This window comes from Pungitius pungitius, chromosome 7 (genome assembly GCF_949316345.1).
Source record: "Pungitius pungitius chromosome 7, fPunPun2.1, whole genome shotgun sequence".
Classification (NCBI taxonomy): domain Eukaryota; kingdom Metazoa; phylum Chordata; class Actinopteri; order Perciformes; family Gasterosteidae; genus Pungitius; species Pungitius pungitius.
Window position 1 is genome coordinate 5,339,889 of NC_084906.1, and position 16,360 is coordinate 5,356,248.

General features: G+C 45.3%; 1 protein-coding gene across 7 annotated transcripts in view; it reads right to left on the minus strand.

The window, feature by feature from the left end:
* mast2 (microtubule associated serine/threonine kinase 2) overlaps positions 1–16,360 on the minus strand; it is a 111,570-nt gene that overhangs the window by 69,854 nt on the left and 25,356 nt on the right. The window lies entirely within an intron of this gene.

The following is a 16,360-nucleotide window of genomic DNA, read 5'->3' on the forward strand; positions in this document are numbered from 1 at the left end:
AGACGGCGTGAGAGACACCGAACGGAGCAACAATCCCGTCTGAAAATGAAAACAACGAAGCTTGTTATTGCGCAGACAGCTCTGTGCGTGTGTGTGTGTGTGTGCGTGTCTGCATTATGCTGACAGGCTGTGCGTTGTGCTGACGTTTGAACGTAGGTGTCATCCTCCCTAGACAGGCCAGCAGGGGGTGGGGGTGATCGGGCTGAATAAACACAGGCGGACGAAGCTCTGATGATGAGGGAGGTTGAATTGATTTTTCTTCTTCTTCTTTGCGAAGAAAAAGCTGCAATCTATGTGTGAGCCGCGTCGCTCTGGCCTCCCGTAGTCACAAGCCTCGGGGAATCACTTCCCAGTCCCACTGCCTCCTCTCAGCGAGGTACTTCTTTATCATCCAGGCCGTCCCGACTGCTCCGCTGCACTTAATGAAGCTGAATATGCACAGAAGAACATGAGGGAGACTTCTGTTTAACGCTGGCGTAAGAAGCCCAGTGATTTATTCAGAAAGACTTAGAGACACCAAAATGTTTCACATCTCTCTCGGGTGTTGAAATATAACCAAAGTTAACGTGAACTTATAACTAACTCACAATATCACTTAAAATGGAAATTTACAGCTCCAATTATGTGAACATTTGGAATTTAACTTCTCAACTCAGTGATGTGAAAGAGGGGAGGGACTCGAGCCCCGCCCCAGTGAAGCTGGATGTCGTTAAATCATGCATAAAGATGTTTTTTTGTGTTGTTTCTTGGTCCTGTCGCCAGTGTACATTGTTATAAATCAAACAGGCTGAGCATGACCTTATTTTGAGTTTTGCTTTGACCAAAGAAAGACATTTGATCACCGATCCAGCCTCACTGCGGCCCTCCAGAAGCCATGTTAAGAGGGCTGCACTCACACTTTCAGTGCCGAGGAGAGAAAGCGTCACGTTGGATGATAAAGCTCACACCAGATCAAAGCCTACAAGAAGACAAGGGGAGAAAATAAGAGGAGGAGGAGGGGAGCGAGGAGTTTCCTTTTTTCTTTTGGGGGCGGAGGGGGGGGGGGGGGGGAGTCGATAAGAAAATGCTGTGTAAGCCCAACCAGTTCTCCACAGAGATAAAGAGGGAGGGTGGATGAAAGATAATTAGGGAGACTCACTTTGAAGACTTTCCCTTCACCCTCGACTTTAATGCTTCTACTGCCCATATAGCAAACCACTATTCAGCTCCCTCATAGTCAGCTCAACAAAACCAACAGTGGTGAAGGTAATAATGAAAGAAATATTAAAAATTAGTTCTTATCTTTCAACCATCTACATTAACTGTTGATAGAGTCCTTTTCTGACACTAAATCTCTGTCGTGGAGAAGCACACGTGTAAAGAGGATGTAAAACACACTGGCTGAGAAGTCTTTTCAGAGCTCCATAGAGCAGTGGAACTCTGGTGCGGGTTCCTCTGAACAGGCTTGGAGCTCAATGTAACCCATAACCCATGTTTGGGGAAAATGAAGCAAACACACCCTAAAAAAATCATTACAGTTAGATTTTTTTAAATAAAAGATAATGAGCTCTATTAATAGCATGAACAAATAACAAACACGCAGGCTCAGAACTGTACATGTTCCATCCCTCCTACTCCAACAGGCCCCGCCTCTCTCTCACACACACACACCCACACCCACACTACATTGGCCAAGTCGAATCTTTGTTCAGCACACTGCATTTAGCTGATGGCTATCTGGTAAACACAACTCCTCGGACTTACTGTTCAACTGACGGGTGGAAAGTTCACGCTCACAATATGCAGAGGGTACGACGTGCCTGTGCGTGTGCACAAGTTCAAACTCCGGTCGATACATTGCTGGCAACAGTGTTAGCGGCGGCCAATGCACTTTGTGTGTGTGTGTGTGTGTATAGACTTTTCCTCGGTAACAACAAACAGTGCAGCCTGTTAGAAAGTGAGGCGGTGTTCCTGCAGACAGACTGTTGTTGTTGTTGTTGCCCATTCCTCGTTCTTCCCTCAGTAACAACAGAGGCCTTTGTTTTGGACTGCTGGATGACCAATGATGGCTGGACGGTCGTTTAAGTTGACCCCCTTCACCCTCTGCAGGGGAAATGTTCACTTTCAGGAACATTTGAACTTGCAGGATTATTTATAATGCTGAGAAAAGACAAATTGACTTGAGGCTCGTGCAGGAACGCCGAGTGAAAGCTGAGACCAAGAATGCAGCAGAGTGTTGGGTGAAATGATGTCGCACTGCTTCAACGAGTCGGCTCGCTCTCGTCATCGTCTTGGAAGCAGAGTCGCTCAGACCGGACATCGAACCGGGGAACAACAACAACAACCGCTCCTTCACTTCTCTGGGAGGAAAAGGAGCTTGAACCTGGCCTGACCCTCTGGTAACACCGTCAAGACATAAAAACCACTGAGCAGGAAGTGGGCACACATCCAGTTCCACCGTGGAGTTAATCCCAAACCAAGTCAGCAGATTTTGTTTTTTCCTTCCTGGGTCTCCACGGAAAAAAGGTGGCGAAAGCAGTGGAGGGGGGTCAGACTGAGGTACCACAGTATGAACACTGTGAAGCCTGTGTATTATAATATTTGGGGGATGAAATCTTGCACTTTTAATAGCAGCCAGTCAGAGGCTCCCCTGTATCTTCAGCCAAAAATCGGTAAAAAGAGAACCCTCACAAACACAGGGGCTTTATGAAAAGAAGATTTTCAGTGGCACAAAGAGTCGACAGTGGGGGGGGGCGGGGATGGGGGGGGGGGGAGGAGGACAATTCAATTTCCTCTCCGTCATCAGAGATGTGGGCGATACGGTCAGAAGTGGATTATCTCCCCCCAAACAGAGCAAGACGGGCTTTGAATGACTGTATGCTAATGGGAGAGGGATGCAGGAGGTAACAGTGTAATGCCCTGCCAGAGTCAGGGCTATTTGGATTTCTTTGTAATGTGCAAAGGATTGTGACAAAATATATATGCATAAATATATAGAGATGAACATGGAAGAGAGACAGTACTATAAGGCTGTGGCCAAGAGTAGAATAAAATGATATTGGGCTGCGCGTGTTTATAGGAGAAGAAAAAAAAAAAAGTAGTACACATCTGAGGGGAATTTGAGATGTTTAAGACCAAAGATGGATGGGAGTTGTTCCTGTGGTAATAAATAAACACCCAATCATATTCTGAAAAACGATACCAATGAGGACGCTTTATCCTATAATGATCAATAATGAACATTTCATTTATTTAACTTAAATTCTCATATTATTGATATCAGTTTTGAGTTTGTTTGGTGCGTTTTGTGTGGTTTTTGTCAGGAGGTAGTACTGTCCGATCCGTCCTTCCAACACTGGAGCCCCCCCCCCCCCCCCCCCCCCGATGCTGCAATTGGGCAACGGCACACCATCCCCCACCCCATGCCCCCAAATCCCTCAAAACCCCCTGCTGACGCAGTCCGGCACCCCATCCCATCGCTGCTTTTGCAGCAAAAAGAGAGAAAACAAAAAATCAATCAGTCAAGGCGCTTTGTGCTGAAATGGGATTGTTACCCGTCTGCAACCTGAGACAGACATCAATTCCATCAGTCCTTTACTAGACTGTAAGCTTTTCACGAATGACGAGATTTTGATGTCATTCAATCGAAACGAGTCATGAATCAGAAAACCTTCCTAAAGTTGCACTGAACTCGCAGCAGGCACACATTTAGGGACTAGCTGGGGAACACGCTGCGGCTAAAACAGACCGATGTGGGTGTCGTGGTCGAAACAATAACAGTGAATATCTTAGAATAACACCCGCCGACCAGTCATATCAATTCATCAAAAACAGAAACCCAATGAGTACGTCCTAAAGTCCAGGTGCAGGTTTGTGCCAAATTCCAGCAAATCTTGCTCCAGGACAGAAAAGAGTTGAGGTCACAGTGACCTTTGACCACATAAATCTAAAGAGGGACAACCTGGAATCCAGGTGAACACTTAAATTACACAATTTTCCTCCCTGGGTCTCTGAGTTATGACTCTCTCAACAATGGGACGGCCCCCCGAAAACAAGATTTCTCGGGACACGTGAGGCCAAAAATTGAATAAACTCCACCTCTGTGGATGTTTTGGAGCATTTAACTGCTCGCTCAGGCAAGTTCAATACTACTCGGACTACAAAAACAGAACCCAGAAAACTAAGCCGATGTATCATATCTGCGTATGAAAGTCAGTTGTAGAGATTAGATGTTTGGCTGGTTCTCACACCCAGAAACCACAGTTAGAGAAAAATCAATGCCGCCGAGTCCGCCGCAACCATCTTCATCAGGAGGTGATTCTTCAGGAAGTTTGTCTGCGAAATTGCAGAGAGAAAAAAAAAAAGAATGACTCAAAGGCTTCCAACAACAGCGTAAAGAAGAGAGTTACGCATTGATGGGGCTGAAATCAATACATCTATCCCCCCCCCCCCCCCCCCCGGCTGTTTTAAAAGGCACACAGCGTGGACTCGTTACTTAGCGCTCGATAACGACCCCTTCTGCGCTGCATGGAGATGTGAGCCTTCCTTTTCGTCTCCATAACCTCATCTCTGGCTTCTCCCCGGCTCGTTCTCTCATGGCGATGGGAGGGGGGGGGGGGGTGGGGGGGGGCTCCTGTTAGCGAGGAACATGAAATTGCAGGAGGAAGCTCACGGCAGGAAGACAAACCAGCATGCTTGTTTTCAGGGAACCTTTGAGGGGAAAGTCTACTGTGGTTGGTCTTATTTTGAATTTTCTCCATATCTAAACCGCGGGCCCTCACCTCCCCCGGAGCAGCCAAGGCATTTTGAACTCATGTCTCTTTGTAGTCAGGTCTTTTTCATGTGAATCCAGTGTTGTGAAAAGGTCTCTGGTTTGTTTTGCGACTCTAAGGGAGAATTAATGCAGTTTGCCATCCAGATGTGGACCTGTGGTTTGCATTTTCACATTCCTTTGATACGATTGGGCTCTGAATCCCGACATGATGATTCTGGTGAATGATGGAAAATGCTATTGGGAGTGAAGTGAGAGAGGAAAACGGATGACGGTGAGGAGCAAATAGAAGCCAAGAAACTGCATCAACAACCGAACGGAGAGAGCACAGACAAGCCACTAGCAGCACGCCAAGGAATGGTTTGTAATGCTCGATTTAAGAGCACAAATAAACCTGGCAGTCTGTGGGTTTGTTAGTCATTACACTGGAAAAACCTTGAAATCCAAGTGTCCATTAAAATGAAATAAAGTAAATTATTTTGGCTTAAAATAAGAAGAAGTGGGGAATAAACTCTACGGTATGTGTTCTCATATGGTTATTCAACTCATTACTCTGAGGAAAGGCCACGATCTGTAAAACACGTCCACATTCTGCAGGACAAAAACTAAACAGACTCTAGTTTGGGGGGGGGGCGGTGCAAGAGGCTAAATTCTCACTCCTTGGGGTCATAATTCATCCAAATTTGACCGCATCAACCTTAAAACAAATATTGATGTGATACATATCTCGAGGACGTCCTTATCTTTGGTGTCCATAAACGTCCATAAATCTATTTCAATCTTTACACAAAGGATGCTTCAGATGCGTGCTATTTATGCACTTTTAATGCTGCCAAAAAAACAAACCCAGGCATGTCGTCATCACCCAAATCAAGCTAGATGTTGTTCTTGGCACGTTTACTTTATCAGATAAGCAAAACTATTTTTGACCAGTCCATTCTCAAGGAAAAGACAAATGTTTGCCAATATATTTTAAAAGAAATGCAGAAACAAAAAGCTGCTCTTAACCCAACAAGCACAGCTGGGCTAAATAATAAGTTCATCTTCGATCATTTTTATTTTAAATTTGAATCAAGCTAAATTTAGAGTTTGATTAAAGTTGTGTTAACTAGAAAAAGAAGTGAAAGGTGCTGATTCAGTGAGACTGGAGGCAAAGCTTCTTATTTCCGTTTCCTACTCTGCCTTCCATACGTTCCTGCAGCTACGTGGGACACCGCTCCCACTCCCACTGAACAGGACAGACACACACGGCCAGGATAACCACACGTGAGTAAATGAGCTGCTAACAACGAGGTGAAATTGTTGAGTGTTCCCAGAATACCCAAAAGCAGAAGCGATAGTTGCGGACGAAGCACAACCAGAGAGTACTGGATATAAAGCACCTTGCTCACCAGCCCCTCAACAAGTGAGACATATTCGAGTGATTCAAAGAACTTCTGAGACGCCCTGACCTGCAGCTCCTTCGTCCGGCGTTGATGCAGTTCTGGAACAAGAACACTCTTCTTTGTTGTAAAGTGTAAATGGAAAATACGCAGACTGCCTTCTGCCCTTAACCAGGTACTCATCCCGACAAGACTCACAGCGCCAAGAGATGAATACTTTACCTTGAGTGTGTGTCCTTCAAGTGGCATTTAAAATGATTACTTGTGGATTCGGAGCGAAAGTCGCTTCTGTAATCTCCCAAAGAGGGATATCTAGGATGCAGCTAGCTGTGACACAAAGGGGCAAATGACTACGTCTTTGTGTAAAAACAGTGCAGGGAGCTGGACTCGATGACCCGTCGCCCATTTCCACCTGACATCAATTCACAGCCTGTAACTGGATACATTCCCTTGATGAGGATAACCGACCACAGGGCCGGAGCACTACTAAGTGCTAATAATGAGCTGTATTGTGAACAAATATCATTTTTGTAGGCGGTGTGGAGGGAGCTGCAGCATTCTCTGATCGGAAAGGTGGAGGCCTTTCTATTCAAATCAGTTCTCAAAAAGGCAGGTAGTTACTATTTATCTACAGCACACATTGGCTCACAGAAAGACGGGATGGCTGCTGCTGGGACGATGCTGGAGAAACACCTGCTGGCCAATGATGAATAAGGTAACAGCACGATCGAGGGGTTGCTGTGACCAGATCCAACTGTGCAAATGCTGACTAAGAAACAGAAAATGGGGTGTTTGTATCTAGCTTTAAGAGCTTCGTCAGTATAAAACCTGATAATCAACTCATTAAGATGTGATAAAAGCAGCAGATTTTACATTTTAGAAGCTAGAAACAGCTAAAGTTTTAACAGGGAACAAAACAATTCATCCATTCATCAATGAAGCTAAATTTCCTCAAGCCTTTTTTCCCCAGTGACAGATCGAATGTTAAAACCAGGTATAGATGTGTAGAATGTGAAATACCTTTAAGTCTGTCCCAAACAAAAACAGAATAACAAGCACCACCCTGCTGACGCTTGTAACTTGAGTCTTTTTGTTGAGATAGCGTCAAGGATTAAACTTTCTTTATTTCTCTAAAAACGCACACGTAATCACACTGACAGGCGTTTCTTCTAACAGCTAAGACCTCCAGCACGGATCAATAATGCAGAGTGATGGATGGCTGGCAACATGATACACGAAAAATAAAAGAGATCCGGATTAAACAGAGAGGGAAGTAGAGGGCGAGGCATATAAGCAGTAATGGGATCTTCTCCTAAACGGACGCGGTCGATCGGGATCACGTATCTGCTCACAATCTGGCTGACCCCAGATCTGTGGCTGGACTCGGAGGCCGAGGCTGGAGAAGCAGCTTCAAATGAGTCGCCTTGGCCCAGGACTACAACAATAAGACAGGCCGACCCGAGGCTGATCGGGGGGAAGGCAAAGAGGGAGGAAGCAGGAGCGCTGGAAAGCCTTGTGAGTGCCGTAACCCGGTTAGTGTGATTGATGCTGGACATTAGGTACGAGACCGGAGGAGACGGCTGGGTTTGTACGAGACCTGCAGCTATACATCACCTGCGTGCACAACGCCGGTGCCCCGCTCCATTAGCGAGGCGATAGCTCACTCTGCTAATTAACGGCCACTCACTTGAGTGCGTGGGAGCACCTTCCAGACAAAAAAACAGGGCGAGCTAATGAAACTAAGTTAAGCAGGCTTCTGGATAAGCCGCAGAGCTGTCTTCTGGGAATGATTGGATTAATGTTGCGTATGTAGCATACGCAGTCATACACACACTTTAGGGGGTATTCTGGTCAAACAAACCATGCTGGGTTTGGAGCGATGACCCAGCTCGTTCACTTTTCAAATAGATCAAGGGACACATTTTCATCTCTTAATGGTGGAAAATAATGTTTGTTGTATATCAAATTATCAGCAATTTTGAGATAAAGACACCTGAAATAATTAATTGTTTTATGGATTAGTAATAAAGATCAATAAGTCACATTTGAAGCGCACATTACAAAATGTACAGGTTTCGGTTTCTCAAATGTCAATAGTTGCAGGTTCTCATCTTCTGGCACAATGAACAATAAAGCCAATTATAGAGAAAGTAATCGATTAGTTTATGAAATTGTTCCCATAACCCATAATGTTTGGGGAAAATGAAGCAAACACACCCAATCATTACAAAATCATTACAATTAGAATAGATTTTAAAAAAAAAAAGATAATGAGCTCTATTAATAGCATGAACATAGAACACAAACACGCAGGCTACGTGTTTAGCCTCCTCATCCATACTACTCCAACAGGCCCCACCTCTCTCTGTCTGTCTGTCTGTCCACGTTGTTGCACTGCGATCACCGTTAGCCTTCAGTGTGATCTTACACACACACACGCACACGCACGCGCACACGCATTTACTTAACAGGAGCGGCGTGTTCTCGTGAGTTGTGCGGTGCTCTGAACGCGGGTCGTCTCCCTGCGGGACCCCTTTCTTCCTGCGGGACCCCTTTCTTCCTGCTCCTGCTTGTCCTCGTGCTGGATTTATCTCCCAGGCTCCTGTGCCAATCGGTAGCTTGTTTTGATTAACTTTGGGGAAGTGTCTTTGTGTTAGTTTGTTTGTGTGGGTGTGTATGAGCCCGGGGGGTGAGATTTGGGAGTGATGCAGGCTTTATTTACTCCCATAGTGCAGATAAAAGCAGAGTTGAGATGAAATGTGGCTTTGCTCTCTGGACCCCCACGGGCCTCTGCTTTGCTCCAACAGAGCACTCTGCAAAAGAAGCTGTTTGAAACACGTTACCCAGCGTTCACCCAAACAGTTTAAAAAAAAAAGAACAAAAGTTCTGAGAGCCCAGCTGGTCTATGTGGACGTGATTAAGGGCAGCTTCCCCTCCCCATCCACCATTTTCAAGTCCATGCGCCGACATTGGTCTTATTCAGTCAGAGTCGGAGCATTGAATCCATTCAATGTCATCCATTGCACCAGCTACTGTGCATCACGTTGTCGACTGACTCTTGGAAAATGCTGTCTTTACAGTGAGTGTGTGTGTGTGAACCAAGAATTAACAATTAATTCTGCTATCAGGCGCAGGGGGGAAAAAAAATACCCTTAAAACTCTTGTCTGCCGACACTTCTCTCTCCGTCCAAATCTTTGTTTTCTTTTCCAGGTAATTGAACCTGAGAATGAACACGAGGGAAAACAGCAGGACACACTGCTTTCATGCACACACACACCCTTGTGTACAGAGGGTACGCCTCTTATTGATCTCACACACAAACGCCTAGCTTGAATCCAAACTTAAGCTGACAGCTCTCAGTGGTTAGTTTTATATATTGGACTGTATAGTGCACACACACACACACACACACACACACACACACACACACACACACACACACACACACACACACACACACACACACACACACACACACACACACACACACAATCTAGTGAGGTGGTACCTGCCACTGTCAATCTGAACGGGGAGTGAAATAGGTCTTGTACTTATAGGGCATTTCATTGGCGTGTCTGTGTCGTCGCCCTTAATTAAGGTTAATGAGCGTATTTTAAAGAATTAAATTGTGTCATTCATACCAGATCTACAGTAAACCCTCCAATTATAGCAATACATGTAGATGAAGCAACATATTGTGCATAATAATGTTCATATAAGTTCAAATTGATAGTTTATTTGTCATCTTGAGTTCTGTTTACGGTGGGGTTTTTTTTTTTTTTTTTTTAAATAATTGTTTAGTGGGACATTTATTACATTTCACAGGAAATGTGTCCTCGTTCTGCGTGTTTGGTATCTCGCACTGCGACAATACAATCGATAGAAAGACGTGTCATGTCCGCCGACCACTGTCGAGTAACTGGAGGCGGTACTTTTAAGCGTGACCATTTCAACCAGTCACTGGAAGCGAACAGTCAGTTTGTCTCCTCATTGGTTAAGGAAAAATACATCTGCTTTAGTGACTGGTGAGCTTCTTACAACTGGATTTTACAAAGAAGACAATAATTAGCGTAACAACTTGTCTGTGTTACTCGTCTGTGTTGCAAAGTGGACCGGAAAGGAAATCAATTGGTTTGGATAAAAAGGGTGTGAATGATCTTCCTCTGCTCTTTGACATTATTGCTAGCACAGCATGCTAATGTGCATAACTCCATTAGAATCTAACCTGAAACGATGCGCTTGTTGGCGTGTGAAGTTCATTGTTGACTGTGACATCAAGAATATAACATCCATTTCTGTAAAACATTCAACCGTATTGCCCAGCCCTAATGTACTCCTAAAATAATCAATAAAATAACAGTTAGAACTCAAATATTTATTCACATGTGCAGGACTTGCTACAATTAGTTTCTGGTGCTTTTGATTGTAATATTTAACTATAAATCACCCCTCCCTCATTTATGCTCATTTTAAACCACATTACCGGTCTTTAAAAAGGGGCAAAACGGCAAAACAAATTGAGTAAGTTTTCATGCTCCAATTTCCACTTTAATCAAGTCGCTTTTCTCCTCTACAAAGAAACGATACAGAAAGACTGACAATGAGACCTCTGCATGCTGGCTAATTACTTTAGAGAAACCTCGGCTGATGTTGTGCTTTGTTTTCCCTCTGTGCAAATGTGCACTGATCACACATTTATCATGGTCTCTCTCTAATTGTTGTCTGCAGTCAGTCATGATGGACCTCACTGCGCGGGAGGGGGGGACATGTGGCTGTGTGCATGTGTGTGCTTACTGGCATGAAAAAAAAGGGGGAAAATGCATCTGACTTCTTCCCATTAGCTGCAAAGTAGTGAGACATCTGAAGGGCGGGAAACTGAGTCCGGTTCAATTTTCCATGGGCACGCGCACACACACACACACACACAAACCCATAGATGTATCTATCTAAAGCTCTACTTTTACTTTTCTACTTTACTTGGCTGAAAGGCTAAAAGCCCTGCTAATAAGGCAGGAGGGGAAAGCAAAAGTGGGCAAAGAAAAGAAAACTTAAGAATGGAGAAAAAAAAAAAGGCTGAGAACAATCTTAACACATGAGGCCAGAAAGAGCAAAATGGGCAATGTAGAGAAGGAAAAAAAGATGGAAGCACAACAGAGACATAATGACGATATGCAGGCAGAGTGCAGAGGGCCGGTTGGTAATTACAGGTTCGGCGGTGGCCGGGGGCCGGCCGGGGGGGGTGTCCCTGCACTGTTAAATGCTATCCCCGCGTTTCCACCCAATTAAAGTATGTCACCTGGAGGAAAGAATTTTAAAAGGTTGCGGCAATGACAAACGACGCGATCAGGAGCTGCAGAGTCAACGGCTCCTTTTGCAGAACAGAAGTATTTGTTATGAAATTCATCCCCTCCCCAAAGCCCGCTGTGGGGTATAAACAGCTTTTATTATGCCAGACCGATCGCAGGCTTCAATTATTTATTAGCCTATTTAAATTGGGTAATTAAGGAGCTCGTTAGCGGTAAGATCATAAAAATGAGCGTAAATAGGACTTTATAAGGCAACCGACTTCCAGTTCCAGCTCGGGAAAAAGCTTCCAAGTGGAAGTCATTGGGGGTGAAGCTCCGGTTTCTTTACTTGTTAGTGCAGATCAAAATGTGGCCAAATATAAGTTATTTTGCTCTGGCCTGTCAATAAGAAGGAGGAAGAAGTCGTACCGGGCCCCCGACATGCTGCATTATGGGTTGTTTGTCCCGATATCTGGATATTGTCCTCAGACACACAGTGAGGCACAGAGCGGACGAGTATTCAAAAGAAAAGGCAAAGGAAGACAGGCTGAAGATGTTATTTCAGTGAATAGTACGACAGCCGGCCAGAGTTGTTCACTTCACCCCCATCTACAATTTCCTCCATCCACTTACCCTCCTCTGCCCCCCCCCCCCGAGTGAGTTTTGTCATTACACCGTGGCATGATTTATTCATTCTGTCCATCACAGCATAGCTCTCCCTCCCCCCCCACGCCCCCTCTGCATAACATTTTCCATCTCATTACGGGACGCACCGCCGGACCCGCCCAATCTCCTGTCTGCCGGCGCGTGAGAGGTGAGGTAGCGCCCGTAACCCCGGCGGCTCCCTCCCTGCCCTTCACTGACGAAACAACAACCCGGCTCACATTCAGCAGCAGGCGGACGGCACCTCGAGCTCATTCGCCGAGTCGGAGAAACAGTAAACCTCAAACTTATTGCACCTAACCAAAATGTTTTTTCTTCAGTGTCCGGAGTTGCGTAGATAGCAAAGATAGCATTAAATAATGATCCATCACCGACATGATGGGGATACTGTACTTCTCCAGAGAATTCATCGGGTTGCCCCCTCGACAGGTGTTCACCACTAAAGATAAATCACTAAGCAGTCTGCACCTCTTCCACAGCCGCCGGGGGGGGGGGGGGGATTCTGAGAAAGCCACCGCCTGCAGAGAACTCATTCATTACTAAAATATAGCAATCTCTCTGCTGCGTCTCCATAACGCCCGAGTCCAAGTTTAAACGAGGACGCTGCAGTCAAGCAGAGCGTCACGCCACCGGGCTCCCCGCTTTCTACCAAAGCTCCCTCCTCCTCCTCCTCCACTTAAAGGGGACCAACACAAGAAAGGACGGAGAGAAACGCAAAGACTGAGAGAAGGCAACACAAAGGAGTCGGAAAGACCGCAGAATTTAGAAGTCGGCAAAAGATGATGTGAAAAAGGACGGAAAGCTCAGCGCAGCCCGGGGGTATTATTGGGTTATTTTAACTGTCCATGTCAAAGCTAAGGGGATTATACAAGAAAGAGAAAGAGGAACGCGTGGAATGTCTCGTCCATATTTAATGGATCAGTGCATGTGTACATGCTGTACTAGAGGCTTCACTAACACGATCTCCCTGTGACAAACCGTCACTAAAACTATTCCTTCAGGTCTCCCATTTCCCTCTTCTATAGGGGTAGAGATATCATTGGTGGGTGTCTCATGACATGCTTAGACAGAAGCAACACGGTTGGCGTACAGACGCGACAAGGGACATGTGAGGAAAAAGTTACGTGTTTCTGATTTGGGTCAATTTGGCAAAAAACATTGTGAAAAAGCAGTCAAAGAAGTTGTAAAATACGTGACTGATTTCTCCTCATGAAGGCTGGGTCATAGGTCATAAGTTGCAGCACATTTCTGTTGTCTCCAGAATTTAAAGGAGATTTGTGTACATCATGTGTGTGTATTCCTCTATACAGTCTACAGTCTGCCGTGTGTGTGTGTGTGTGTGTGTGTATTCCTCTATACAGTCTACAGTGTGTGTGTGTGTGTGTGTGTGTGTGTTCCTGCATTTAAAGGGGACAGGTGCAGTGTCTTTGCCGGTAGGTGAAGCAAGAATAGTACAGGAACACGGCCTCCTCCTACAGCGATGAATCCTGCTCATGACAAGGACAACCTGCAGTAAGATAAAGAAGTGTGTGTGTGTGTGTGTGTCAAGTGAATGTGAAAATAAGCAGGACAGACATAATGAAGATATGTAGGGAGAAGATTAGACAATCAAAACAGGCACACACACACAGCTTTTTCTGTCCCCAGTCTCCGAGTCCAACCTTCAGCATGAGTCATCATGCTCTTAATGCACTTTTGCTCTGCTGTGCTTTTCTCAACGAAAAAGGATGGCTTCTGAGGGAGGGAGGGAGGGAGGGACACACACACACACACACCACCCCCCCCTTATTTGGACCAAAAGTGCTGCACTGTTACGTGCCACAGCTATGAATTTAAGCGACTGTAGCTGCATATTTGTGCAACGAAAACCGTACCACAGTGACACTCCTTCAAAGTTGTTGAAGTTGTTTTTGGAATAAATAAAAGGAGCCAGGGGTCAATCTGTCAGAGCATATGAGGAGAGGATAGCCACTAGCAAGGCTGTAGACTTAAGTCTTCTTAAACTGAAGGTATTGTTTGTTTCTAGGCATCATTATTCCACTGGGAGAAGTGTCACACCCGAAGGTGGACTCTTCACTCAAAACATGCTGCTTTTAAAAGTAAAGATGATAGTGTACAGACTGAGCCTTAGGACAACAACTACTTATTTGTTGAGTCTTACAAACATTAAAAGACTGAAAGAAAAAAAAACTCCAGACAACAGCAGACAACGGCCCGCCCTACCCGGGTGAAAATGAAAATAGGGAAACAAGACAAAAAGGAAGGAAGGAAGGAAGGAAGGCATCCATCCATCCATCTATTCACTTTGCGTGGCGAGCACGTCCTCAGGGGAACGCAACGATATTGTGCATCCATTAGGTCAAGCTTATATAAATGCTGCATTATGTAGAGAGTAAAATCATATTCGCCATTTTTCAACATCTGAATTGCGAAAACCTTTGGGAGTATGACCAGCTGTGATTCAATCTTCTCACTGCAAAAATAGGGTGTACGGCTTTATCTCCCAAAACACTGACCTAGTCCTTTAAGGTGAAAGGTTAAAACAAAGGCACACAAGCAATAAGAAGTGACCTGCCTGCCATACTGGACCCGCCCCACTCTGCTTCTGATTGGCTAGTACTTGTTGACTCCTTCACAGCACTCGCTGCATTTATTTCTGGTGAAGATAAGCAGTGGTGCCTTTAACGATTCCTCAGACGTGGAAGCTTCCCTGTACAGTGCTGTCATAGTTTATTATATGTCTCGATGAAAAATATATATATTTTCTCCCAAATGTTGCTGAGCACGTTTGCTGTGGAACTGTGAATGAAAGAGTCAACACATTATTTATGTTCATTGATCTGGTTGTGATCTTGTTTCAAACTGCCGCGTGTACACGTGTGTGTGTGTGTGTGTGTGTGTGTGTGTGTGTCTCCCAGCAGAGTCTCACAGCCGTTAATGATGTGCCTGAGCACGGGCTGCAAATACAGCAGCACTCCTCTTTCATGTTCAGCCCTGTATCCTCCTTCCCGCAGTCTTTCAATTTTTTTATCTTTTTTCAGTTCCCCTACAAAACCAATGCTAATAATATTTTAATCTGATTCTGTGTGTTATTGCAAAGTTTCACCTCCACCCTGTATGAAGCTTCAAAGAGAAGCGAGCTGTCAGAGACACTGTGGGCATCAAAAAGAACCATTCTTCTTTAACGATACCCCGTCCACACACAACTACCTGTTACGTGTAGGGGTTACTTGGCAACCCTTTGGTTGTTTGTCTGGACACGCGCACACACACACACACACGTGTCACAGAGATAGAGGAGAAACAGAAGCAAGCAAACCTCATCCATTAGTTAAGAGATAAACACCATCTGGACGTCTGCAAATGTTTTACCACACACACACACACACACACACGTCACGCTATTGCACACAGAACACACACACACACACACTGGCAACACAGGTGCTAAGAAGACAAACACTCAGGGCAGGTTCTCGTCCAATTACCAATACTGGGTTGAAACGTGCAATTTTTAATCCACATGACATGGGGGTGTGGGGGGGTGTGGGGGGAACATCCTCAAGCACTAATGCACTAATGCTCTTCTGCATCAGAGCGATTAGAGGGATGTCAGGTCCAGAAGGGCCAGGTGATACATCAGGGTTCACTGAGCACAAGTAGGCTACTGTTTGTTAGATATTACATAAATAACGGCAGATGCTTGCCTACCAGTTGTGCTGTGTTGTAAATGTGTGCTCAATGAAGTGTGTACACAATGATCTAAAGCAGCACAGCTTAAAAAAAGCCTCCCCTACCAAAACATTATTTCACAAAATATGACACCGACAGTAAGAGGAGAAGCAGCAGGAGAGAGAAAAAGATGAGCCGGAGAGTCTCAGGTGTTTTTCCTATATCCTCATGCAAGTCAATTGAGAGCGGGAGAAGGCGCTTTGAGCCCAGTAATGTAATAACTGACAGCCGTGACCCCGAGGAGCACCAGCGAACTGAGAGGCGAGCAAGGCCACAGGAAAACACAAAGCGGTCCAGGAGGAACACAGAAGCCAGTGATCATGGTTTCCAGCTCTGAATCCACAGGGCGGCGCCCTCAGACAGACAGTCAGGGTTGGGGGGATAGCGGGGGCTTAACACGAGGTACTTGGAACAAGATTCTTGTTTAATTGTAGATGGATGGGCACACACGGTTGCCATGGCATACAAGACTTTATGAGACAAAGCTTGGGAAGGTTTGTTCTCCTTAAACACTGGCGCCACCTGCTGGTGGTTCTCCCACAGCGGC